The sequence below is a fragment of the Nerophis ophidion genome, linkage group LG07 (genome assembly GCF_033978795.1).
Source record: "Nerophis ophidion isolate RoL-2023_Sa linkage group LG07, RoL_Noph_v1.0, whole genome shotgun sequence".
NCBI classification, from domain to species: domain Eukaryota; kingdom Metazoa; phylum Chordata; class Actinopteri; order Syngnathiformes; family Syngnathidae; genus Nerophis; species Nerophis ophidion.
The window spans coordinates 75,868,902-75,896,852 of NC_084617.1; the positions used below are offsets into that span (position 1 = coordinate 75,868,902).

At 43.3% G+C, this 27,951-nt stretch overlaps 1 protein-coding gene across 9 annotated transcripts in view; it reads right to left on the minus strand.

Moving 5' to 3' along the window:
* The window catches only part of fbrsl1 (fibrosin-like 1), an 886,448-nt gene that overhangs the window by 840,327 nt on the left and 18,170 nt on the right, over window positions 1-27,951 (minus strand). The window lies entirely within an intron of this gene.

A 27,951-nucleotide genomic window follows, 5' to 3' on the forward strand; every position in this document is an offset into this window, starting at 1 on the left:
TGTTTTTATCATCTTTAAAATCCTAAATGTCCTAATGTTTTACACCAGGGGTCGGGAAACTTTTTGGCTGAGAGAGCCATGAAAGCCAAATATTTCAAAATGTATTTCTTTAAGAGCCATATAACATTTTTCAACACTGAATACAACTAAATTCGTGCATTTTTAAGTATGACCAACATTTGTAGAGTATAATAAGTCTCTTATTCTTTTTAGCAACATTGTTATTCTAAAAGTTAACTAATAATAAATATAATACTTCTTACCATTAATGCGACATTGTGAACAGGTGCGGTAGAAAACGGATGGTTGGATTAAAATGCATGAGAATGTTTTATGATTTGAACGTTATTTTTGAAACTGTGATTACCAGCGGAATTATTTATTACTTATCGTGTTAAGCAATGTCAGCTAAGATTTATCTGAGGGCCAGGTGCAGTCATCCTGCTCCACAGCCATAGGTTCCCTACCCCTGGTTTAAGCATTAGACAACTTTTTACCTGCACTCTGCCTCCCGCTGTTTCCCACATCTACAAAGCAATTAGCTTCCGACTGCCACCTACTGATATGGAAGAGTATTACACGGTTACTCGGCATAGCTCGGTTAGGAGAGTGGCCGTGCTAGCAACCTGAGGGTTCCAGGTTCGATTCCCGCTTCCGCCATTCCGCTTTGATTCACTAGAGAAAAGCGCTATATAAATATAATTATCTGAGAGCCAGATGCAGTCTTCAAAAGAGCCAAATCTGGCTCTAGAGCCATAGGTTCCCTACCCCTGGTTTAAGCATTAGACACCTTTTTACCTGCACTCTGCCTCCCGCTGTTTCCCACATCTACAAAGCAACTAGCTACCGACTGCCACCTACTGATATGGAAGAGTATTACACGGTTACTCGGCATAGCTCGGTTAGGAGAGTGGCCGTGCTAGCAACCTGAGGGTTCCAGGTTCGATTCCCGCTCCCGCCATTCCGCTTTGAGTCACTAGAGAAAAGCGCTATATAAATATAATTATCTGAGAGCCATATGTAGTCATCAAAAGAGCCAAATCTGGCTCTAGAGCCATAGGTTCCCTACCCCTGGTTTAAGCATTAGACACCTTTTTACCTGCACTCTGCCTCCCGCTGTTTCCCACATCTACAAAGCAATTAGCTTCCGACTGCCACCTACTGATATGGAAGAGTATTACACGGTTACTCGGCATAGCTCGGTTAGGAGAGTGGCCGTGCTAGCAACCTGAGGGTTCCAGGTTCGATTCCCGCTTCCGCCTTTCTGTTTTGAGTCACGAGAGAAAAGCGCTATATAAATATAATTATCTGAGAGCCATATGTAGTCATCAAAAGAGCCACATCTGGCTCTAGAGCCATAGGTTCCCTACCCCTGATATATACCAACATTGGTAAAATACAACATAGCAATAATGGTAAGTAAACATTGAGCACAACAGCAGGTCAAATTAAAGACCCTCATCTCTATATTTGAACCAGACCCCATGTTTGTATAATAGTTTAAATCCATTAATAATTTGGCATTGCTAGTGTCGTGAGTCTGGTTTGTTCCTTAGTTTTACTCTGCATTATTTAAACTAAACATTAAATAAACATACTGAAAGAACTGCTACTTGCCAAAAAAAGCAACTATAAAATAGATTCACTTTATTGCAGTTTAGTGGACCAAGTGTGTTACTGTACATTAAAGCAAGTAATGAGACTACATAATCAGTAGAAGCATTTAAGTATCACCTTAAAACTCATCTGTATACTCTAGCCTTTAAATGGACCTCCTTTTTAGACCAGTTGATCTGCCGCTTCTTTTCTTTCTCCTATGTCCCCCCCTCCCTTGTGGAGGGGGTCCGGTCCGATGACCACGGATGAAGTACTGGCTGTCCAGAGTCGAGACCCAGGATGGACCGCTCGCCTGTGTATCGGTTGGGGACATCTCTACGCCGCTGATCCGCCTCCGCTTGAGATGGTTTCCTGTGGACGGGACTCTCGCTGCTGTCTTGGATCCGCTTTGAACTGAACTCTGGCGGCTGTGTTGGAGCCACTATGAATTGAATTTTCACAGTATCATGTTAGACCCGCTCCACATCCATTGCTTTCGGTCCCCTAGAGGGGGGGGGGGGTTGCCCACATCTGAGGTCCTCTCCAAGGTTTCTCATAGTCAGCATTGTCACTGGCGTCCCACTGGATGTGAATTCTCCCTGCCCACTGGGTGTGAGTTTTCCTTGCCCTTTTGTGGGTTCTTCCGAGGATGTCGTAGTCGTAATGATTTATGTAATGAGACTACATAATCAGTAGAAGCATTTAAGTCTCACCTTAAAACTCATCTGTATACTCTAGCCTTTAAATGGACCTCCTTTTTAGACCAGTTGATCTGTCGCTTCTTTTCTTTCTCCTATGTCCCCCCCTCCCTTGTGGAGGGGGTCCGGTCCGATGACCATGGATGAAGTACTGGCTGTCCAGAGTCGAGACCCAGGATGGACCGCTCGCCTGTGTATCGGTTGGGGACATCTCTACGCTGGTGATCCGCCTCCGCTTGAGATGGTTTCCTGTGGACGGGACTCTCGCTGCTGTCTTGGATCCGCTTTGAACTGAACTCTCGCGGCTGTGTTGGAGCCACTACGAATTGAACTTTCACAGTATCATGTTAGACCCGCTCGACATCCATTACTTTCGGTCCCCTAGAGGGGGGGGTTGCCCACATCTGAGGTCCTCTCCAAGGTTTCTCATAGTCAGCATTGTCACTGGCGTCCCACTGGATGTGAATTCTCCCTGCCCACTGGGTGTGAGTTTTCCTTGCCCTTTTGTGGGTTCTTCCGAGGATGTTGTAGTCGTAAAGATTTGTGCAGTCCTTTGAGACATTTGTGATTTGGGGCTATATAAATAAACATTGATTGATTGATTGATAATCATTCATAAGACCAAAAATCTCAAATTAAATCTCAACAGTCCTTATTGCTTCAAGGCATTCTCTGTGATAATAAACAATACGATAATCCGCAAACTGACAAACTGCTTCACTGAAAGGCTCGGATACAAGTCTTGCTACAAATATCATGACACTCTGTGTGAAATGCAGCTGATGAGCATGGAGGCCTTGAGACGGGGAATGCAAACAGTAGCTTGGCACAGAGTTCTGTTTATGTTCTCTCATTCACTGTATTTTCTTTATTGACTCAGCGACCGTCCTTGCGCTTGAGCTGTGTTTGTCAGTGTGTGTGTGTGTGTGTGTGTGTGTAGGGGGGTTGTAATTTTAATCACGTTCCACAGCATGGTTTTAGTCCTGTTGGCACTCGGGTGTGTGCCCTCATTTCAGATCCACTGCTCTGATGTGCGGAAGGGAAGCAGATGAGGTTTACATTGTTTGTTATATGCATGAGAACACAGAATAAAAAATGAGGATCTTGTTGCTGTCCGGACTGGAGAGACAAGGCACAGAGTAAAATAATAGACGGTGACATTATGTCATATGCTAGATTTCACTGTGGCTGACAAGAGTTTGTCAGCTTTGCTGCGGTGGCTGTCTTAGATATGTCCTACAGTATTACTGACTGTCTGCAGCACGTTATATTTCTAACACATGCTCTTTCTATGGAGCACACGGACGCAACATTGACTTTCACAGGCCATTAAAGGATTCATAAAGTGAGAACCATTAGAGCTGACGAGAGGTCAAGACTGTTACAACAGATATTTAGATTAGATTACATTAGATTAGATAGTACTTTATTTATTCCTTCAGGAAAATTAAAATTTTCAGCACAATCCCATTCAAGTTTAGACAAACATTACAGGGAGACAGAACAGGATCGCTGACGGGTCTGTCGGCTTCCAGCGCCCCTTACAAAAAAGATGAGATACAGGTAAAAAATTAAAAAAATCGGTCTTAGCCTGGGCCCTGGAGAGGGGGTGCAGACTGAGGCCTCTTACATGTGTGTAAGAGGGAAACATCAAACATCAAAGAACACAGAGGACATTAAAGACATTAAAGCAGCAGATACAAGCAGACATTTCTACATACAGCTATGAATAAAAACTAAAAGAAACATATGCACTGTGGTGGCCTCTGCGGTGTTCCACGCCATCGTCCGCTGGGGTGGAGGGAGCATGGCCAGAGACAGGAGCAGACCCAACAAAGCAACCAAGACAGCAGACTCCACTCTCGGCCAGTGTCCAGTCGGCATGGATGAGAGAGGATACGTCCAAGGTGACTGAGGTGTCCGCCTCGAAAATCCAACTAGTGTGGCATCACAGCAGCAATTCAGCAGGTAACTAATCAGTTATTTCGACAGAGAAATCCAAACAAGAAACACAAACCTCTTGTATTTATCATGATATAGTCTGGTTTGTTGATTTCACCTATTTGGGTCAAACTATTTTTTGCGAACCAGTAATTATAGTCTGGAAATGTGGTGTTGTTGTTGAGTGTCGTTGCTGTGTAGAGCTCGACGGGGTAACCATGTAATACTATTCCATATCAGTAGGTGGCAGCTGGTAGCAAATTGCTTTGTAGATGTCAGAAACAGCAGGAGGCAGGGTGTAATCCTTAAAGGGGAACATTATCAGCAGACCTATGTAAGCGTCAATATATACCTTGATGGTGCAGAAAAAAGACCATCTATTTTTTTAACCGATTTCCGAACTCTAAATGGGTGAATTTTGGCGAATTAAACGCCTTTCTGTTTATCGCGCTGGAAGCGATGACGTCAGAATGTGACGTCGCCGAGGTAACACAGCCACCATTTTCATTTTCAACACATTACAAACACCGGGTCTCAGCTCTGTTATTTTCCGTTTTTTCGACTATTTTTTGGAACCTTGGAGACATCATGCCTCGTCGGTGTGTTGTCGGAGGGTGTAACAACACTAACAGGGAGGGATTCAAGTTGCACCACCGGCCTGAAGATGCCAAAGTGTCTGCCGCCAGACCCCCATTGAATGTGCCAGAGTGTCTCCACATTTGACCGGCGATGACAGACATGGCACAGAGTTGTATGGATAACCTGCAGATGCATTTGCAACGATAGTCAACGAAATCACAAAGGTGAGTTTTGTTGATGTTGACTGCCAGCTAATCGATGCTAACATGCTACGCTAATCGATGCTAACATGCTATTTACCGGCGGTGCTAAAGCAGACATGGCACAGAGATGTATGGATAACCTGCAGATGCATTTGCAACTATATTACGTTTCCTTCCACCCACATTTAATGCGAAACAAACACTTACCAATCGACGGATTTAAGTTGCTCCAGTGTCAAAAGATGCGAAAGTCCTGATCGTTTGGTCCGCACATTTTACCGGCGATGCTAACGCAGCTATTCGGCCATGCTATGGCTATGAATAGTGTCAATAGCTATTCGCTCAATAGCTTCAGTTTCTTCTTCAATATTTTCAAACTCCAACCGTCTGTTTCAATACATGCGTAATCTGTTGAATCGCTTAAGTCGCTGAAATCCGAGTTTGAATCCGAGCTAATGTCGCTATATCTTGCTGTGGTATTCCCATTGTTTGTTTACATTGGCAGCACTGTGTGACGTCACAGGGAAATGGCCAGTGTCTTCGCAGAGAGCGAAAATAAGGCACTTTAAAGCTTTATTTAGGGATATTCCGAGACCGGTAAAATAAAAATAAAAAACTTCAAAAAATACAACAAGCCACTGGGAACTGATTTTTAATGTTTTTAACCCTTTTGAAATTGTGATAATGTTCCCCTTTAAACCAGGAATAAGCAAAAGGTGAGTGCCCCTAAGAGAAGGCATTGAAGCTTAGGGAAGGCTATGCAAAACCAAATTAAAACTGAACCGGCTACAAAGTAAACAAAATCAGAATGCTGGACGACAGCAAAGACTTACTTATTTTGGAGCAAACGCGGCGTCAACAATGTTCATCCGAACATGACGTGACAATCAACAAACCCACAAAGAAGGATAAAAACTACTGAAATATTCATGATTGCTAAAACAAAGTAGATGTGGGATATATCGCTCAAAGGAAGACATGAAACTGCTACAGGAAAATACCACAAAAAGACACCAAAAAAGGAGCGCAAGACAAGAACTAAAACACACAGGAAAAAAGCAAAAAACTCATTAGTCACGGCGTGGTGGTGACAGTACACCTACTTTGAGACAAGAGCTATAGTGATGCATGCTTGGTTATGCATCAAAGTCATACCCAACATTTACGACGTCGTAAATGAATTGATTAACGTGGACCCCGACTTAAACAAGTTGAAAAACTTATTGGGGTGTTACCATTTAGTGGTCAATTGTACGGAATATGTACTGTACTGTGCAATCTACTAATAAAAGTATCAATCAATCAATCAAAGTCATTTTACAGTCAACTGAGTTTCGTTTTTTTTAATGATTTCTACTGGTGGTGTTCCTCCGGATTTTTTCAACACGAAAAAATCCGCCGTGTTTGACCTCTCCCCCAACTAGCAACAGTTTAACATCCATCCATCCATCTATCATCTTCCGCTTATCCGAGGTCGGGTCGCGGGGGCAGCAGCCTAAGCAGGGAAGCCCAGACTTCCCTCTCCCCAGCCACTTCGTCTAGCTCTTCCCGGGGGATCCCGAGGCGTTCCCAGGCCAGCCGGGAGACATAGTCTTCCCAACGTGTCCTGGGTCTTCCTACCGGTTGGACGTGCCCTAAACACCTCCCTAGGGAGGCGTTCGGGTGGCATCCTGACCAGATGCCCGAACCACCTCATCTGTCTCCTCTCCATGTGGAGGAGCAGCGGCTTTACTTTGAGTTCCTCCCGGATGGCAGAGCTTCTCACCCTATCTCTAAGGGAGAGACCCGCCACCTAGTGGAGGAAACTCATTTGGGCCGCTTGTACCCGTGATCTTATCCTTTCGGTCATGACCCAAAGCTCATGACCATAGGTGAGGATGGGAACGTAGATCGACCGGTAAATTGAGAGCTTTGCCTTCCGGCTCAGCTCCTTCTTCACCACAACGGATCGGTACAACGTCCGCATTACTGAAGACGCCGCACCGATCCGCCTGTCGATCTCACGATCCACTCTTCCCCCACTCGTGAACAAGACTCCTAGGTACTTGAACTCCTCCACTTGGGGCAGGGTCTCCTCCCCAACCCGGAGATGGCACTCCACAGTTTAACATGTAAAATGTTAAACTGCCTTGCATTCAGTGTAATAGCCGCAGGGACGGCGTGGCGCAGTGGGGAGAGTGGCCGTGCGCAACCCGAGCGTCCCTGGTTCAATTCCCACCTAGTACCAACCTCGTCACGTCCGTTGTGTCCTGAGCAAGACACTTCACCCTTGCTCCTGATGTGTGCTGGTTGGCGCCTTGCATGGCAGCTCCCTCCATCAGTGTGTGAATGTGTGTGTGAATGGGTGAATGTGGAAGTAGTGTCAAAGCGCTTTGAGTACCTTGAAGGTAGAAAAGCGCTATACAAGTACAACCCATTTATCATTTATTTATCATTTATATTATGCGAGTGGGCCTGCACGCTGTTTGTGTGGAGGAAATGCGGACGTGATGACAGGTTGTAGAGAATGCTAAAGGGCAATATTGTTGTCCGGGTGGAAATCTGGAGAATGCTTGCCCCGGGAGATTTTCGGGAGGGGCACTGAACTTCAGGAGGATTGGCAAGTGTAAGAAAAATTGCACCGCTGCTGTGTAATAACGGCGGGCCAGCTGTAAATGTTAATTTGATATTGCCTTAAGGGCCAAATTAAATTACACGGCAGGCCAAATTTGGCCCGCGGGCCAGAGTTTGACACCCATGATTTAGAACATATTCAAAATGCTATGGCGTTCAAAAGACTCCGGCTTATTAGTGATTCCTAGAGCTCAAAAAAAGTCTGCGGGCTATAGAGCGTTTTCCGTTCGGGCTCCAGTACTCTGGAATGCCCTCCCGGTAACAGTTCGAGATGCTACCTCAGTAGAAGCATTTAAGTCTCACCTTAAAACTCATCTGTATACTCTAGCCTTTAAATAGACCTCCTTTTTAGACCAGTTGATCTGCCGCTTCTTTTCTTTCTCCTATGTCCCCCCCTCCCTTGTGGAGGGGGTCCGGTCCGATAACCATGGATGAAGTACTGGCTGTCCAGAGTCGAGACCCAGGATGGACCGCTCGTCGGGACCCAGGATGGACCGCTCGCCTGTATCGGTTGGGGACATCTCTACGCTGCTGATCCGCTTGAGATGGTTTCCTGTGGACGGGACTCTCGCGGCTTTCTTGGAGCCACTATGGATTGAACTTTCACAGTATCATGTTAGACCCGCTCGACATCCATTGCTTTCGGTCCCCTAGAGGGGGGGGGTTGCCCACATCTGAGGTCCTCTCCAAGGTTTCTCATAGTCAGCATTGTCACTGGCGTCCCACTGGATGTGAATTCTCCCTGCCCACTGGGTGTGAGTTTTCCTTGCCCTTTTGTGGGTTCTTCCGAGGATGTTGTAGTCGTAATGATTTGTGCAGTCCTTTGAGACATTTGTGATTTGGGGCTATATAAATAAACATTGATTGATGATTGATTGATTTTAGTACTCACTGAAAAAAAAAAAAAAATTAACACAAAGTAATCCAACAAAAAAAAAAGGAAATAGCTATCTGATCGAAGGGGCTATTTTGGCAAACAGCCTTTCAGTTTTGATGAGTAAAACAAGCACCGTTGACAAAGCACTTCCTGTGAGTAAATAAACAGAACGTGGCAGCTTCTCCTTGAGTTGTCAAGCAAATGTCATCCAGACCGTGAATGAAACAGACATGCCAACAGAAAAGGGAATAATTCCACATTGCATAACTACTCTCTCTGAATTCTTTCATCCTGGCCATGCTGTATTGTTACATAGCTGCCAAAACTATCACACCAAGCATAGAAAAAAGGCAGAAGTTGTTACTTGGCTCGGTCTCGCAAAATGACATTTCTTTCAGTATAATCACAAAGCGGGAAAACGATGATCAGTTTGCGGAAAGATAAATCAGCGCCACGTTTCGCATGAAATTATGCATGCGGAAAAGCTTAATCAGAGCAGTAGAAGGTCATGTTGACAACTGTTAGCACTAATTGCTTTAAAGGGGAACATTATCAGCAGACCTATGTAAGCGTCAATATATACCTTGATGGTGCAGAAAAAAGACCATCTATTTTTTTAACCGATTTCCGAACTCTAAATGGGTGAATTTTGGCGAATTAAACGCCTTTCTGTTTATCGCGCTGGAAGCGATGACGTCAGAATGTGACGTCGCCGAGGTAACACACCCACCATTTTCATTTTCAACACATTACAAACACCGAGTCTGTTATTTTCCGTTTTTTTGACTATTTTTTGGAACCTTGGAGACATCATGCCTCGTCGGTGTGTTGTCGGAGGGTGTAACAACACTAACAGGGAGGGATTCAAGTTGCACCACTGGCCCCAAGATGCCAAAGTGGCAAGATATCTGCCACCAGACCCCCTTTGAATGTGCCAGAGTGTCTCCATATTTTACCGGCGATGACAGACATGGCACAGAGATGTATGGATAACCTGCAGATGCATTTGCAACGATAAATTCAACGAAATCACAAAGGTGAGTTTTGTTGATGTTGACTTATGTGCTAATCAGACATATTTGGTTGCGGCGTGACTGCCAGCTAATCGATGCTAACATGCTACCCTAATCGATGTTAACATGCTATTTACCGGCGGTGCTAAAGCAGACATGGCACAGAGATGTATGGATAACCTGCAGATGCATTTGCAACTATAAAGTCAACGAAATCACAAAGGTGAGTTTTGTTGATGTTGACTTATGTGCTAATCAGACATATTTGGTTGCGGCGTGACTGCCAGCTAATCGATGCTAACATGCTACCCTAATGGACGCTAACATGCTATTTACCGGCGGTGCTAAGACAGACATGGCACAGAGATGTATGGATAACCTGCAGATGCATTTGCAACGTTAAAGTCAACGAAATCACAAAGGTGAGTTTTGTTGATGTTGACTGCCAGCTAATCGATACTAACATGCTATTTACCGGCGGTGCTAATGCAGACATGGCACAGAGATGTATGGATAACCTGCAGATGCATTTGCAACGATAAATTCAACGAAATCACAAAGGTGAGTTTTGTTGATGTTGACTTATGTGCTAATCAGACATATTTGGTTGCGGCGTGACTGCCAGCTAATCGATGCTAACATGCTACCCTAATGGACGCTAACATGCTATTTACCGGCGGTGCTAAAGCAGACATGGCACAGAGATGTATGGATAACCTGCAGATGCATTTGCAACGATAAATTCAACGAAATCACAAAGGTGAGTTTTGTTGATGTTGACTGCCAGCTAATCAATGCTAACATGCTACGCTAATCGATGCTAACATGCTATTTACCGGCGGTGCTAATGCAGACATGGAACAGAGATGTATGGATAACCTGCAGATGCATTTGCAAAGATAGTCAACGAAATCACAAAGGTGAGTTTTGTTGATGTTGACTTATGTGCTAATCAGACATATTTGGTTGCGGCGTGACTGCCAGCTAATCGATGCTAACATGCTACCCTAATCGACGCTAACATGCTATTTACCGGCGGTGCTAATGTAGACATGGCACAGAGATGTATGGATAACCTGCAGATGCATTTGCAACGATAAAATCAACGAAATCACAAAGGTGAGTTTTGTTGATGTTGACTGCCAGCTAATCGATGCTAACATGCTATGCTAATCGATGCTAACATGCTATTTACCGGCGGTGCTAATGCAGACATGGCACAGAGATGTATGGATAACCTGCAGATGCATTTGCAACTATATTACGTTTCCTTCCACCCGCATTTAATGCGAAACAAACACTTACCAATCGACGGATTTAAGTTGCTCCAGTGTCAAAAGATGCAAAAGTCCTGATCGTTTGGTCCGCACATTTTACCGGCGATGCTAACGCAGCTATTCGGCCATGCTATGGCTATGAATAGCGTCAACAGCTTCAGTTTCTTCTTCAATACTTTCATACTCCAACCATCGTAATCTGTTGAATCGCTTAAGTCGCTGAAATCCGAGTTTGAATCCGAGCTAATGTCGCTATATCTTGCTGTGGTATTCCCATTGTTTGTTTACATTGGCAGCACTGTGTGACGTCACAGGGAAATGGCCAGTGTCTTCGCAGAGAGCGAAAATAAGGCACTTTAAAGCTTTTTTTAGGGATATTCCGAGACCGGTAAAATTTTGAAAAAAACTTCAAAAAATACAACAAGCCACTGGGAACTGATTTTTATTGTTTTTAACCCTTTTGAAATTGTGATAATGTTCCCCTTTAACACAAGAGCAATCTTCAACCAAAACAGACTCTGGCACAAAGTCATGACTGCGTGAGTCATCGTATCGAAATGGAGTGAAGTGAATAAGTGAATTATATTTTATATAGCGCTTTTTCTCTGGTGACTCAAAGCGCTTTACATAGTGAAACCCAATATCTATTTTTTACATATAAACCAGTGTGGGTGGCACTGGGAGCAGGTGAGTAAAGTGTCTTGCCCAAGGACACAACGGCATTGACTAGGAAGGCGGAAGCGGGGATCGAACCTGCAACCCTCAAGTTGCTGGCACGGCCGCTCTACCAACCGAGCTATACCGCCCCTCATGAACTGCAGGATGTTTGCAACTTGTTATGTTTTGGTAATTGTGGAGAGGCAGAGCCGACGGTCCGACAGAGAGGCAGGCCATGCTGGAGCCCGGCCCAAGATGGCGGCGGAGAGGCGCGGATGGCGAGCGAGCGACGCCACAAACGAAATCAGTTGTGTGGATCGTGTACCTGTACACGATTAACGTATCTCCTCTTGCTGTATAAAAGGGGAGAAGGAGGAGAGAACGGGGCTGGTGGTGGTGCGCAGCGAGAGCAAACCAAACGAGGAAGGAACGAGAGAGACGACGACAACGAGAGCAGTAAGAGCGCGAGGCAGATGCAGACAACGGGAAGGCTAAAAAGCAACACGCAAAAGACTTTTGTTTATTGAAAAATAAAAGAAGTCTACACCTGCTCAAAAGGCATGTCCTTCCTTGGTGGTCCCTGGAACCCCGCAAGACGGCTTGAGTCTTCCACAGTAATGTTAGCTACATTTGTACCCTTTGAGCCTTGTTTTTATGATGGGACTTGACAGTACCGCAGTCAACCTAACACCGAGCAGATGTGTGTGATACAATGACTCATGAAAGTCCTTCAGGTCAGTAACGCAGACAAGTGGATCTTATTTGCTGTTAAGTGCAGACCTTGGTCTTTCAGAAATCTCACATCAATACATCCCTTTAAAAGTGCACACAACGCTAAAACGTTTGGTGTCAATCAAGTCTACAAATCTGAACAAAACACCCGCGCAAAAATATACGGAAAAAAAGTGATGTGAAGGATGAAGCATAGCACTTTTCTTTCTGCTCAATCAATGAAATACGTGCAAGAAAACCGGCAGGACTTGATGACTCGCTTAAAAAGTGGCCTGACAGTTCAAGTGTATTTTTACTATGAATCATTCAAAGTCCTTTTGCGCAAATCGTTCATGTTGAGTTTGTGAATTAAAGAGCTGGAAAGCACGAGTGTGATTACATTAAAGTCATCATCCAACATTGCTCTGCGACTACAGTGGATATGATTATGTTTAATAACACACATTCATCACACGGTTAAGGCGATAAGTTGCCAAAAAGAGGGACAAATTAGCAGTGAATAATTCTGGGGAAACCCTCAAACGACTCAGCTCTGAAACCGTTGCAGTCATGGAGACGGCATCTTCGTCTCAGCGTAATTACATCCTGCCCGTTCACCGCAATAAAAACACAGACAGGAAGATGTAAGGCGGCCTGGGATGACAAACAGGAAATGATTCGGGCTCCAGTACTCTGGAATGCCCTCCCGGTAACAGTTCGAGATGCCACCTCAGTAGAAGCATTTAAGTCTCACCTTAAAACTCATTTGTATACTCTAGCCTTTAAATAGACTCCCTTTTTAGACCAGTTGATCTGCCGTTTCTCTTCTTTTTCTTCTATGTCCCACTCTCCTTTGTGGAGGGAGTCCGGTCCGATCCGGTGGCCATGTACTGCTCGCCTTTGTATCGGCTGGGGACATCTCTGCGCTGCTGATCAGCCTCCGCTTGGGATGGTTTCCTACTGGCTCCGCTATGAACGGGACTCTCGCTGCTGTGTTGGATCCGCTTTGGACTGGACTCTCGCGACTGTGTTGGATCCATTATGGACTGGTCTCTCGCGACTGTGTTGGATCCATTATGGACTGGTCTCTCGCGACTGTGTTGGATCCATTATGGATTGATCTTTCACAGTATCATGTTCTCATATGTTCTCATAGTCATCAGTATCATCAGTATCACAGTATCATGTTCTCATAGTCATCATTGTCACCGATGTCCCACTGGGTGTGAGTTTTCCTTGCCCTTATGTGGGCCTACCGAGGATGTCGTAGTGGTTTGTGCAGCCCTTTGAGACACTTGTGATTTAGGGCTATATAAGTAAACATTGATTGATTGATTGAAACAGGAAATGGATATAAATATACGGTGTCTACTTGTAACAAGCTGCTTTGATGTGTCACTTCATATGTGACAGAGACGTGCAGTTTAAAGTCCTACTGAAAGCCACTACTAGCCACCACACAGTCTGATAGTTTATATATCAATGATGAAATATTAACATTGCAACACATGCCAATACGGCCTTTTTAGTTTAATAAATTGCAATTTTTAATTTTGCGCCGAAATATCCTGCTGAAACGTCTCGGTATGATGACGTCACGGATTGTCGAGGATATTTTGTTCCATCATCTGTTTTCATCGCGAAATTCCACAGTATTCTGGACATCTGTGTTGCTGAATCTATTGCCATTTGTTCAATGGACAATAGAGACGTCAAAGAAGAAAGCTGTAGGTGGGAAGCGGTGTATTGCGGTCGGCTTTGGCAACACAAACACAGCCGGTGTTTCATTGTTTACATTCCCGAAAGATGACGGTGAAGCTTTACTATGGGACAGAGCGGTCAAGCGAACACGGTTGGATTGGACCACACACATAAAGTACAGTGTTTTATGCAGCGATCATTTCGAAAGATCGTGTTTCGAAGAGGGTCCCTTGCGAAGGGCAGAGATGGGCATCGACACCACCCATCGACTGGTGCTGAAGAAAGGTGCGGGGCCGACCTTCAGGTTGTACAGGTACGACCATATAATCTCACTAAAACACTAGTAACACAATAAGCAGGATTTTCCAGAATTATCGTAGTAAATGTGTCTAATAACATCTGAATCACTCCCCCTGCTCTTTAGTCTTTTTTTTTCTAGTCCTTCACTCTCACTTTCCTCATCCACGAATATTTCATCCTCGCTCAAATTGATGGGGAAATCGTCTCTTTCTCGGTCCGAATCGCTCTCGCTGCTGGTGGCCATGATTGTAAACAATGTTCAGATGTGAGGAGCTCCACAACCCGTGACCTCACGCGCACATCGTCTGCTACTTCCGGTACAGGCAAGGCTTTTTTATTAGCAACCAAAAGTTGCGAACTTTCTCGTCGATGTTTTCTACTAAATCCTTTCAGCAAAAATATGGGGAAATGATGAAGTATGACACATAGAATGGAGCTGCTATCCCCGTTTAAATAAGAACATCTCATTTCAGTAGGCCTTTATAAACTTCTACTCTATGCCTAAACTCATGCTCATCATGCATATAAAAAAAACTGCAATCTACTTTAAGAATACACATTTGTACGTGTTTACAGAAGTTTTTTATTCAAGAGAAGAAGTATTGCTTCCCGGAGGAAGACCCTAATTCAGTTCGATGAAAATCATTGCATAAAAAGTACAATTTATATTTGGTCGATAAATAACAACAATATTCAAATAGAATTTTGCTAAGAGCAAGATGCAGTACATTTCAAACTATCGATCCATCCATTTCCTACCGCTTGTCCCTTTTTGGGGTCACGTGGGGGGCTGGAGCCTATCTCAGCTGCATTTGGGCGGAAGGCAGCGCACACCCTGGACAAGTCGTCACCTCATCGCAGGGCCAACACAGATAGACAGACAACATTCACACACTAGGGACCATTTAGTGTTGCCAATCAACCTATCCCCAGGTGCATGTCTTTGGAGGTGGGAGGGGCCTATCCCCAGGTGCATGTCTTTGGAGGTGGGAGGAGCCTATCCCCAGGTGCATGTCTTTGGAGGTGGGAGGGGCCTATCCCCAGGTGCATGTCTTTGGAGGTGGGAGGGGTCTATCCCCAGTTGCATGTCTTTGGAGGTGGGAGGAGCCTATCCCCAGGTGCATGTCTTTGGAGGTGGGAGGGGCCTATCCCCAGGTGCATGTCGTTGGAGGTGGGAGGAGCCTATCCCCAGGTGCATGTCTTTGGAGGTGGGAGGGGCCTATACCCAGGTGCATGTCGTTGGAGGTGGGAGGGGCCTATCCCCAGGTGCATGTCTTTGGAGGTGGGAGGGGCCTATCCCCAGGTGCATGTCTTTGGAGGTGGGAGGGGTCTATCCCCAGGTGCATGTCTTTGGAGGTGGGAGGAGCCTATCCCCAGGTGCATGTCTTTGGAGGTGGGAGGGGCCTATCCCCAGGTGCATGTCTTTGGAGGTGGGAGGGGCCTATCCCCAGGTGCATGTCCGGAGAGAACCCTTGCAGTCACGGGGAGAACATGCAAACTCCACACAAAAAGATCCCGAGCCCGGGATTGAACCCAGGACTACTAGTTTATTTAATCACATAAAAGAAAACCTTGTTTTGAATAATCTCTGTCATTTGTATTCAATGTTGGTTTTTTTCTTTAATTTGGGGGAAAAATTGGGAAAAAAATCGTAAATTGATCATTTTGAAGTGAAGTGAATTATATTTATATAGCGCTTTTCTCCAGTGACTCAAAGTGCTTTACATCGTGAAACCCAATATCTAAGTTACATTTAAACCAGTGTGGGTGGCACTGGGAGCAGGTGGGTAAAGTGTCTTGCCCAAGGACACAACGGCAGTGACTAGGATGGCGGAAGCGGGAATCGAACCTGCAACCCTCAAGTTGCTGGTACGGCCGCTCTACCAACCGAGCTATGCCGCCCCACATTCTGGGAAAAGATTGGAGATTTGACTTTAAGTCCATATGGCCCAGGGCAGAAATCAAAGTGTGTGTGTTCATACTCTGACTGTAATCACCTGTCAGCCTTTACAGATGAATGTTATTACCCTTAAGTGATGGTCGGCACAAATAAATCAGCATGTGTTACAGTGCACTGGAACATTTCTGAGGGTGTATTTGGGTCATTAGAGAATGACTGATATTGTTGTACAAGAAATCCTCTGTACTGTCTGTGATCATGCAAGTATCAGCCACATTGTGGCCAACAGTACATGACAGTCGGGGGACATCCCACTAGCATTATAGACATCTGCAGATAGGATGCAAAAGTAAATGAGAATCCGAAAGTTTGCTTTTAATTCAAGCTTAATTTGTTTTTCAGTGTCGATGTATGATCCACAACACTATAACCGTTGGGAAAGGAGCAAACGTAATTAAAACTAGTACCACAAATCCCCTAAGGTGCATACACAATAATATAGTAATATAAATAGTAAAACAGATTAAAAAAGAAGATATATATCTATATATATGTACACAAACATGCATATATTCATACATATGCATATAAATAAATATACACATATACATACACATATATACATATACACACACATATATACATATATATACATATACACACACATATACACATATGTATACATGTACACATACATATACACACACATATACATATGTATACATGTACACATACATATACACACACATATATACATATATATACATATACACATACATATACACACACATATATACATATATATAAATATACACATACATATACACACACATATATACATATATATATACATATACACATACATATACACACACATATATACATATATAAATATACACATACATATACACACACATATATACATATATATATACATATAGACAAATACATATACACACACATATATACATATATATAAATATACACATACATACACACACACATATATACATATATATATATATACATATATACACATACATATACACACACATATATACATATATATAAATATACACATACATATACACACACATATATACATATATATATACATATATACACATACATATACACACATATATACATATATACATATACACACACATATATACATATATATATATACACATACATATACACACACATATATACATATATATATACATATACACATACATATACACACACATATATACATATACACATACATATACACACATATTTATACATATATATACACATATACACATACATATATAAATGCATACATATACATACATATATACACATTGACACATATACATATACACACATACACATATATATATATACACACACATATATACATATATACACATATATACATATATACACATACATACATATACATACATATATACACATTGACACATATACATATATATATATATATATATATATATACACACACATATATACATATATACACATATACATACATCTACACACATCTACATACATATACATACATAGATATACACATATATGTTTTGCATGTTGTAAGGGTTTGATTGTAAGCAGCAGCAGACTGGCCTAGTAATAAAATTAGCAGTCAATATTTGTTTCCACATAGAATGGTGACTATATGCCTGTAGGTACAAAAAACATCTGCTGTTTTATGTTAATTTTGCTGTTAAAATCTTACTCGTAAAGTGTAATTTTTGTTATCCCGTCAACGGGCTTTTTTATTGTATGTTAGTAATAATGTAACGGCCTCAGAGCCAACTTTTATCCTGTATGATTGTTTTGCTTTTTTCAGTTCATACCAAACTGTACTGTTGATTTAACATATTTCCTACATTGATATTCACTTAGTGTGTATCTTAATTTACTTTGACTAATTTGCTTGGTTTTAGAGTGTCTTCATTGTGGAGACAATCAAACAACCATTAGTGGGAAGTAGTCATAACAGATCTTTATGCTCTAATATCGATTCTAAAATCAAAATACTCTTATTTTTGATACTTTAGTTTTTTGACATAATATTTATAATGAACAGGAACACAACATAAAGTAATGTTCGTAAGATCTTGTCTAAAACTTTTTCTTCGCCGAGGTCAGTATACATCATGCGTAAGCGCAGCGGCACGTTGTCATTCAGTCTGTGATTTGTTTATTTGAAAAAATGACTGGCAATTAAAATGAGTCACTCAGTAAAATCAAACAGCAAGTGTATGCAGCCTTTTATTGTAGGCTATTTGACGACACCATATACGGAATTGGATATAAATAAGAGAATGCATTCAGTGCAAAATAAAGCCGTCATTTTTTTGGTCCTACGATTTTATATTATTTGAAAATGATTCGCAAAGAGCAGCAACACTTAAAATACACTACTTGCTACATTTGACCATATATAGGTAAATTTGCACAACTTATCAGTATCGGATCGGAATTTCCTAAATTTATCCCTGTATCGATACGTGTAGGATTGAAAATCAGTGGTATCACACAATGTGAGAAGTTTTTGGAAATCTCTAATCTAAAAGGAGTATTTATCTGTCTGCCAAACTAAACTTCTACATTCAGGATAGGCAGAATAAAATGTGTAAATAAATCAAGAATGTACGTAAAAGCCAAAATTTTAAAATAGAGCAGAATAATGTATGATGTACCAAGAAATAATGTATGATGCACCAAGAAAAATATAACTAGGGGTGCAACGATAACAGCATATTGATAAACATCAGTAAAACTTCTCTTGGTTAGTAATAACGTTTTCAATTCAAACAGTTGTAAAGGCATGATTGACAACACTTTGACAAAGTCACTGCTTTCACTGAAGAAGCAAGCTAGCTAGCCTAAATGCTAACATGAAAATAAGAAACATTACCATCTTTCTACATTCTCTAATCTAAATGTAAATACACACATTACTGTCGGAACCACTGAGATATCAACTGTGCACAAAAAAAACCTACAAACTGTGCTCGCTAGGCAGAGAAATTGATCGATACTCGAAGCAATTATGACAACAAGAAGTGAATTAGCGTGTACACACAGCTAGCTGGCATGTTGTTTACCACTTCTTCCATGTATATGTTAGTATCATCCATTAAAGGGGAACATTATCAGCAGACCTATGTAAGCGTCAATATATACCTTGATGGTGCAGAAAAAAGACCATCTATTTTTTTAACCGATTTCCGAACTCTAAATGGGTGAATTTTGGCGAATTAAACGCCTTTCTGTTTATCGCGCTGGAGGCGATGACGTCAGAATGTGACGTCGCCGAGATAACACATCCGCCATTTTCATTTTCAACACATTACAAACACCGGGTCTCAGCTCTGTTATTTTCCGTTTTTTTGACTATTTTTTGGAACCTTGGAGACATCATGCCTCGACGGTGTGTTGTCGGAGGTTGTAACAACACTAACAGGGAGGGATTCAAGTTGCACCACTGGCCCCAAGATGCCAAAGTGTCTGCCGCCAGACCCCCATTGAATGTACCAGAGTGTCTCCACATTTGACCGGCGATGCTAAGACAGACATGGCACAGAGATGTATGGATAACCTGCAGATGCATTTGCAACTATAAAGTCAACGAAATCACAAAGGTGAGTTTTGTTGATGTTGACTGCCAGCTAATCGATGCTAACATGCGACGCTAATCGATGCTAACATGTTATTTACCGGCGGTGCTAAAGCAGACATGGCACAGAGATGTATGGATAACCTGCAGATGCATTTGCAACTATAAAGTCAACGAAATCACAAAGGTGAGTTTTGTTGATGTTGACTGCCAGCTAATCGATGCTAACATGCGACGCTAATCGATGCTAACATGCTATTTACCGGCGATGCTAAAACAGACATGGCACAGGGATGTATGGATAACCTGCAGATGCATTTGCAACTATAAAGTCAACGAAATCACAAAGGTGAGTTTGTTGATGTTGACTGCCAGCTAATCGATGCTAACATGCGACGCTAATCGATGCTAACATGCTATTTACCGGCGATGCTAAAACAGACATGGCACAGAGATGTATGGATAACCTGCAGATGCATTTGCAACGATAAATTCAACAAAATCACAAAGGTGAGTTTTGTTGATGTTGACTTATGTGCTAATCAGACATATTTGGTTGCGGCGTGACTGCCAGCTAATCGATGCTAACATGCTACGCTAATCGACGCTAACATGCTATTTACCGGCGGTGCTAAGGCAGACATGGCACAGAGATGTATGGATAACCTGCAGATGCATTTGCAACTATAAAGTCAACAAAATCACAAAGGTGAGTTTTGCTGATGTTGACTGCCAGCTAATCGATGCTAACATGCGACGCTAATCGATGCTAACATGTTATTTACCGGCGGTGCTAAAGCAGACATGGCACAGAGATGTATGGATAACCTGCAGATGCATTTGCAACTATAAAGTCAACGAAATCACAAAGGTGAGTTTTGTTGATGTTGACTTATGTGCTAATCAGACATATTTGGTTGCGGCGTGACTGCCAGCTAATCGATGCTAACATGCTACGCTAATCGACGCTAACATGCTATTTACCGGCGGTGCTAATGCAGACATCGCACAGAGATGTATGGATAACCTGCAGATGCATTTGCAACTATAGTCAACGAAATCACAAAGGTGAGTTTTGTTGATGTTGACTGCCAGCTAATCGATGCTAACATGCTACGCTAACCGATGCTAACATGCTATTTACCGGTGGTGCTAAAGCAGACATGGAACAGAGATGTATGGATAACCTGTACATGCATTTGCAACTATATTACGTTTCCTTCCACCCACATTTAATGCAAAACAAACACTTACCAATCGACGGATTTAAGTTGCTCCAGTGTCAAAAGATGCGAAAGTCCTGATCGTTTGGTCCGCACATTTTACCGGCGATGCTAACGCAGCTATTCAGCCATGCTATGGCTATGAATAGCGTCAATAGCTATTCGCTCAATAGCTTCAGTTTCTTCTTCTATATTTTCATACTCCAACCATCGTAATCTGTTGAATCGCTTAAATCGCTGAAATCCGAGTTTGAATCCGAGCTAATGTCGCTATATCTTGCTGTGGTATTCCCATTGTTTGTTTACATTGGCAGCACTGTGTGACGTCACAGGGAAATGGCCAGTGTCTTCGCAGAGAGCCGAAAATAAGGCACTTTAAAGCTTTATTTAGGGATATTCCGAGACCGGTAAAATTTTGAAAAAAACTTCAAAAAATTCAACAAGCCACTGGGAACTGATTTTTATTGTTTTTAACCCTTTTGAAATTGTGATAATGTTCCCCTTTAAACCTTTGTCTTGTCCTGTGTTCCAGGGCATGTTGTTTACCACTTCGTCCATGTATATGTTAGCATCATCCATTAAACCTTCGTCTTGTCCTGTGTTCGAGGCTACAGGAGCTCATGTCAATGTGAGTTTCCTGGTGTGTGTGAGATGTCATAACTGTACTTCATGACCCAAAGTCTAAATCGTTGTATTCTAGGAGGGTTAGCTCTGTTAGCATTTGCTGACCTAATAAACTGATCACAGGCCCAGAGGCCATCTCCGGGTTGGGGAGGAGACCATGCCCCAAGTGGAGGAGTTCAAGTACCTAGGAGTCTTGTTCACGAGTGGGGGAAGAGTGGATCATGAGATCGACAGGCGGATCGGTGCGGCGTCTTCAGTAATGCGGACGTTGTACCGATCCGTTGTGGTGGAGAAAGAGCTGAGCCGGAAGGCAAAGCTCTCAATTTACCGGTCGATCTACGTTCCCATCCTCACCTATGGTCATGAGCTTTGGGTCACGACCAAAAGGATAAGATCACGGGTACAAGCGGCCCAAATGAGTTTCCAGGTCTCTCCCTTAGAGATAGGGTGAGAAGCTCTGCCATCCGGGATGAACTCAAAGTAAAGCCGCTGCTCCTCCACATCGAGAGGAGCCAGATGAGGTGGTTCGGGCATCTGGTCAGGATGCCACCCGAACGCCTCCCTAGGGAGGTGTTTAGGGCACGTCCGACCGGTAGGAGGCCACGGGGAAGACCCAGGACACGTTGGGAAGACTATGTCTCCCGGCTGGCCTGGGAACGCCTCGGGATCCCCCGGGAAGAGCTAGACGAAGTGGCTGGGGAGAGGGAAGTCTGGGCTTCCCTGCTTAGGCTGCTTCCCCCGCGACCCGACCTCGGATAAGCGGAAGAAGATGGATGGATGGATGGAGAAAGTCTCGGAACCTTTCACAACCCTAAGTCAGTTGCCAAAGCTTATTTTTCCACTTGAGCATAACTTTGTTCTGTGGCAGTCATGGAACGTGATGCATCTGCCACATGTCTCTACTCTTCCCCCTCTTTCTGCAAGAGTACGGACCTGATACTCTCCGTCAGCGTCTGCTGACAGTTTTAGCTCCTTGTTGGGGTCACAGAGGGTAAACAAAGGGGTCAAAGTCAGGTCGTTCTCAAACCGATGGAAAGATATCTGCTGTTCACTGCTCCAGATTCACTGGTTCTGTTTTGAATTAAGATATCTCAGTGGCTTGTTCTTTTCTGCAAGTCCCGGGTTAAGACATTTCTATTGTTCCGTTGTCAATGATGTCTGCCCTCGAGACAAAGTTGAGTTTAACGCTGGCTGGTCTGCTTAGCAAAGCCACCTGAAGACCTTTTATGACGTCTATATCGGTTCCTGAACCACCTATGCAGAGTGATGCCATGTATTTGCCAATTACAGAAAGAGCTGTGCCACCCGGTCCAATTATTTATATAGCCCTAAATCATAAAGGTATGTTTGTTTCTGTTAGCTCTGAGTGGTAGTATTGTGGTATGTTTGTGTTGAAATAGCTGATACGTCTGCACCTGTGTCAATCATAAACCTGACTTTGTGCTCCGCATACCATGGATCTGTGCCGGCATCGAGTACTCCAAAAAACAAAGGATCTTCACAGCAGCTTGGACTGGCTTGCACCACATGCACTGATTTAGCTGTTTGACACAACTTACGAGAGGATTTAGTAGAGAACACTGATGAAAAAGTTTGCAACTTTTGGTGCTGATAAAAAAGCCTTGCCTGTACAGGAAGTAGCAGACGATGTGCGTGTGACATCACGGGTTGTGGAGCTCCTCACATCTGAACATTGTTTACAATCCACCAGCAGCGAGAGCAATTCGGACCGAGAAAGTGACGATTTCCCCATTAATTTGAGCGAAGATGAACGTTTCGTGGATGAGGAAAGTGAGAGTGGAGGAATAAAAAAAAAAAAAAACTATACAGTGGGAGTGATTTTAGCTGTTATTAGATAAATTTTCTGGGATGATTGAGTGTGTGAATGTTGTCTGTCTATCTGTGTTGGCCCTGCAATGAGGTGGTGACTTGTCCTGGCTGTACCCCACCTTCCGCCCATATGCATCTGAGATAGACTCCAGCACCCCCCCGCTATCCCAAAAAGGGACAATCGGTAGAAAATGGATGGATCGATAGTTTGAAATGTACTGCATCTTGCTCTTAGCAAAATTCGAATTTGAATATTGTTGTTCTTTATCGACCGAATATAAATTGTACTTTTTATGCAATGATTTTCATCGAACTGAATTAGGGTTTTCCTCCGGGAAGCAATACTTCTTTTTCTTGAATAAAAAAACTTGTGTAAACACGTACAAATGTGTATTCTTAAAGTAGATTGCAGTATTTTTTATATGCATGATGAGCATGAGTTTAGGCATAGAGTAGAAGTTTATAAAGGCCTACTGAAATGAGATGTTCTTATTTAAACGGGGATAGCAGCTCCATTCTATGTGTCATACTTCATCATTTCCCCATATTGACATATTTTTGCTGAAAGGATTTAGTAGAGAACATCCACGATAAAGTTTGCAACTTTTGGTCGCTAATAAAAAAGCCTTGCCTGTACCGGAAGTAGCAGACGATGTGCGCGTGACGTCACGGGTTGTGGAGCTCCTCACGTCTGAACATTGTTTACAATCATGGCCACCAGCAGCGAGAGCGATTCGGACCGAGAAAGTGATGATTTCCCCTTTAATTTGAGCGAAGATGAACGTTTCGTGGATGAGGAAAGTGAGAGTGAAGGACTAGAAAAAAAAAGACTAGAGAGCTGTGGGAGTGATTCAGATGTTGTTAGACACATTTACTAGGATAATTCAAGAAAATTCCTTATCTGCTTATTGTGTTACTAGTGTTTTAGTGAGATTATATGGTCGCAACCGTACAACCAGAAGGTCGGCCCCGCATCGTTCTTCAGCACCAGTCAACGGGTGGTGGCGATGCCTGTCTCTCTCCTTCGCAAGGGAAAGTCTTCGATACACGATCTTTCAAAATGATCACTGCATAATACACTGTACTTTGTGTGTGTGGTCCAATCTATCGTGTTCGCTTGACCGCTCTGTACCATAAGGTTTCACCATCATTTTTCGGGAATGTAAACAATGAAACACCGGCTGTGTTTGTGTTGCTTAAGGAGGCCGCAATACACCGCTTCCCACCTACAGCTTTCTTCTTTGACGTCTCCATTATTCATTGAAAACATTGCAAAAGATTCAGCAACACAGAGTCCAGAATACTGTGGAATTATGCGATGAATCAGACGACTTATAGCTGGGAACGGTGCTTTGACAAAATGTCCTCTACAATCCGTGACGTCATGCGGACGCGTCATTTAAAATTGCAATTTAGTTGCATGTGTTGCAATGTTAATATTTCATCATTGATATATAAACTATCAGACTGTGTGGTTGCTAGTAGTGGCTTTCAGTAGGCCTTTAAATATGCATAAAACAAATGTTTGCCTTTTTTAAGAAAATTCATGCATCATTGCCCTTTATGAAAATTATATGAGATGGCCCCGCCCCATCACAACTCTGGTCATAACCCCGTCATAGATGACAAATCTGTGAGAAACAGTTTATTAAAAGAAAAAGAAAAAAGAAACAGACAGGAGTTCATTTTCAGGCCTTCATTTGAACACTTGATTACACCCGAAGAAGCACAATTGTAACTAAAATGCTGCCGGCCTAATTCTGAGCACCAGATGGGAAAATATGGGCGGAGAAGGCAAAGCATCAATTCACAGCTTCTCTAACCATTACTGTCAGGATCCCTGTGGGCACTAAACTTAATTTCCCCGTGATACTCTATAGAGCTGTTTAGTGGCCAACAACAGATGATGAGCTCTGTAAAACAGGACCTTGAGGAAAAATAGCAACCCTGTATTGCTACTCTTGCCTAGACTACAAAAAGATCTATAAAAGGCCAGGGATTTTAGAAAAAAAATAAACAATAACATTGTCCGTCAGCGTCCTGCCCTTGACAAGGCTACTATATCCAAACATTAAATAATCGTAAATCCTTATTAGAGATTAGAGAAAGTCATTCCACGGAATAAAAACATCTAAATAAATCTGTAAATTCATGTTAAAAGCAGATGAACAGGAGGATTGTGGATTAACAAGAGGGGATTTGCGACTATGTCATTCACAGAGCAAATGGGGCGAATCAAAGATCTTATTAATACTGTGACAGATGGATGATTGTGTCAGTTTATTTTGTACTCACTTTGTTTGATATCCACCGGGATGCAGCAGAGGGTAATTGTTTTAGAGCACTGCTGTCAGGTGGAAATCATCTCTCTCAAGGAATTAACTCAAGAGCATCAGTAGCGCTTGCATATTTATTGAAAAAATTGTTTGGAGGGAACCAAACATACTATCAAAGACCTCCCCTATTTTAAATAAATGATAAATGGGTTGTACTTGTATAGCGCTAATTTGAGCGAAGATGAACGTTTCGTGGATGAGGAAAGTGAGAGTGGAGGAATAGACCAAAAAAAAAAAAAGACTATACAGAGGGAGTGATTTTAGCTGTTATTAGATACATTTACTGGGATAATTGAGTGTGTGAATGTGAGAGTGAATGTTGTCTGTCTATCCGAGTTGGCCCTGCGATAAGGTGGCGACTTGTCCAGGGTGTACCACGCCTTCCGCCCGATTGTAGCTGAGATAGGCGCCAGCGCCCCCCGCGACCCCAAAAAAGGGAATAAGCGGTAGGAAATGGATGGATGGATGTATAGCGGCCCTGCGATGAGGTGGCGACTTGTCCAGGGTGTACCCTGCCTTCCGCCCGATTGTAGCTGAGATAGGCACCAGCGCCCCCCGCGACCCCGAAAGGGAATAAGCGGTAGAAAATGGATGGATGGATGGATGTATAGCGCTTTAATACCTTCAAGGTACTCAAAGCGCTTTGACACTACTTCCACATTCACACACACATTCACACACTGATGGAGGGAGCTGCCATGCAAGGCGCTAACCTGCAAGCATCAGACCTCCCCTATTTTAAATAAATGATAAATGGGTTGTACTTGTATAGCGCTAATTTGAGCGAAGATGAACGTTTCGTGGATGAGGAAAGTGAGAGTGGAGGAATAGACCACAAAAAAAAAAAGACTATACAGAGGGAGTGATTTTAGCTGTTATTAGATAAATTTACTGGGATAATTGAGTGTGTGAATGTTGTCCGTCTATCCGTGTTGGCCCTGCGATAAGGTGGCGACTTGTCCAGGGTGTACCCCGCCTTCCGCCCGATTGTAGCTGAGATAGGCGCCAGCGCCCCCCGCGACCCCAAAAAAGGGAATAAGCGGTAGGAAATGGATGGATGGATGTGTAGCGCTTTTCTACCTTCAAGGTACTCAAAGCGCTTTGACACTACTTCCACATTCACACACTGATGGAGGGAGCTGACATGCAAGGCGCTAACCTGGGAGCATCAGGAGCAAGGGTGAAGTGTCTTGCTCAAGACACAACGGACGTGACGAGGTTGGTACTAGGTGGGGATTGAACCGGTGACCCTCGGGTTGTGCACTGCCACTCTACCACCTCGCCACGCCATCCCAGAAACAATCAAAATTAAGAAACAACTGAAATAGTTTGAATCGTTATTGTGCATTAAGAAATTTTTGCAGCAATAGTTCCAACTTGTAGCTCCGTTTCCGATTTTTACTGAACAATAGCGCCACGACGTCTTATCCACTGGTCTTTGTTGTGTTTTCTTGGAGAGGTGAAGTGTTCTTAAAGAAGCATATTTCAATAACAGAATAGGATGTGAGATCGACAGGCGGATCGGTGCGGCGTCTTCAGTAATGCGGACGTTGTACCGATCCGTTGTGGTGAAGAAGGAGCTGAGCCGGAAGGCAAAGCTCTCAATTTACCGGTCGATCTACGTTCCCATCCTCCCCTATGGTCATGAGCTTTGGGTCATGACCGAAAGGATAAGATCACGGGTACAAGCGGCCGAAATGAGTTTCCTCCGCCGTGTGGCGGGGCTCTCCCTTAGAGATAGGGTGAGAAGCTCTGCCATCCGGGAGGAACTCAAAGTAAAGCCGCTGCTCCTCCACATGGAGAGGAGCCAGATGAGGTGGTTCGGGCATCTGGTCAGGATGCCACCCGAACGCCTCCCTAGGGAGGTGTTTAGGGCACGTCCAGCCGGTAGGAGGCCACGGGGAAGACCCAGGACACGTTGGGAAGACTATGTCTCCCGGCTGGCCTGGGAACTCCTCGGGATCCCCCGGGAAGAGCTAGACGAAGTGGCTGGGGAGAGGGAAGTCTGGGTTTCCCTGCTTAGGCTGTTGCCCCCCGCGACCCGACCTCGGATAAGCGGAAGATGATGGATGGATGGATGGAAGAATAGGATGTTTTCAAGCTCTAGCCTGTCTTTGGCACAATCGCTATTCATTACTGCTGCAACCAAAGGCTGGGTTGTGCTTTATTTTGCATCGTTACACATCTTGTCCCTCAGTAAATGTAAACATCACTCCACCACCCCAAGTGGTCTTA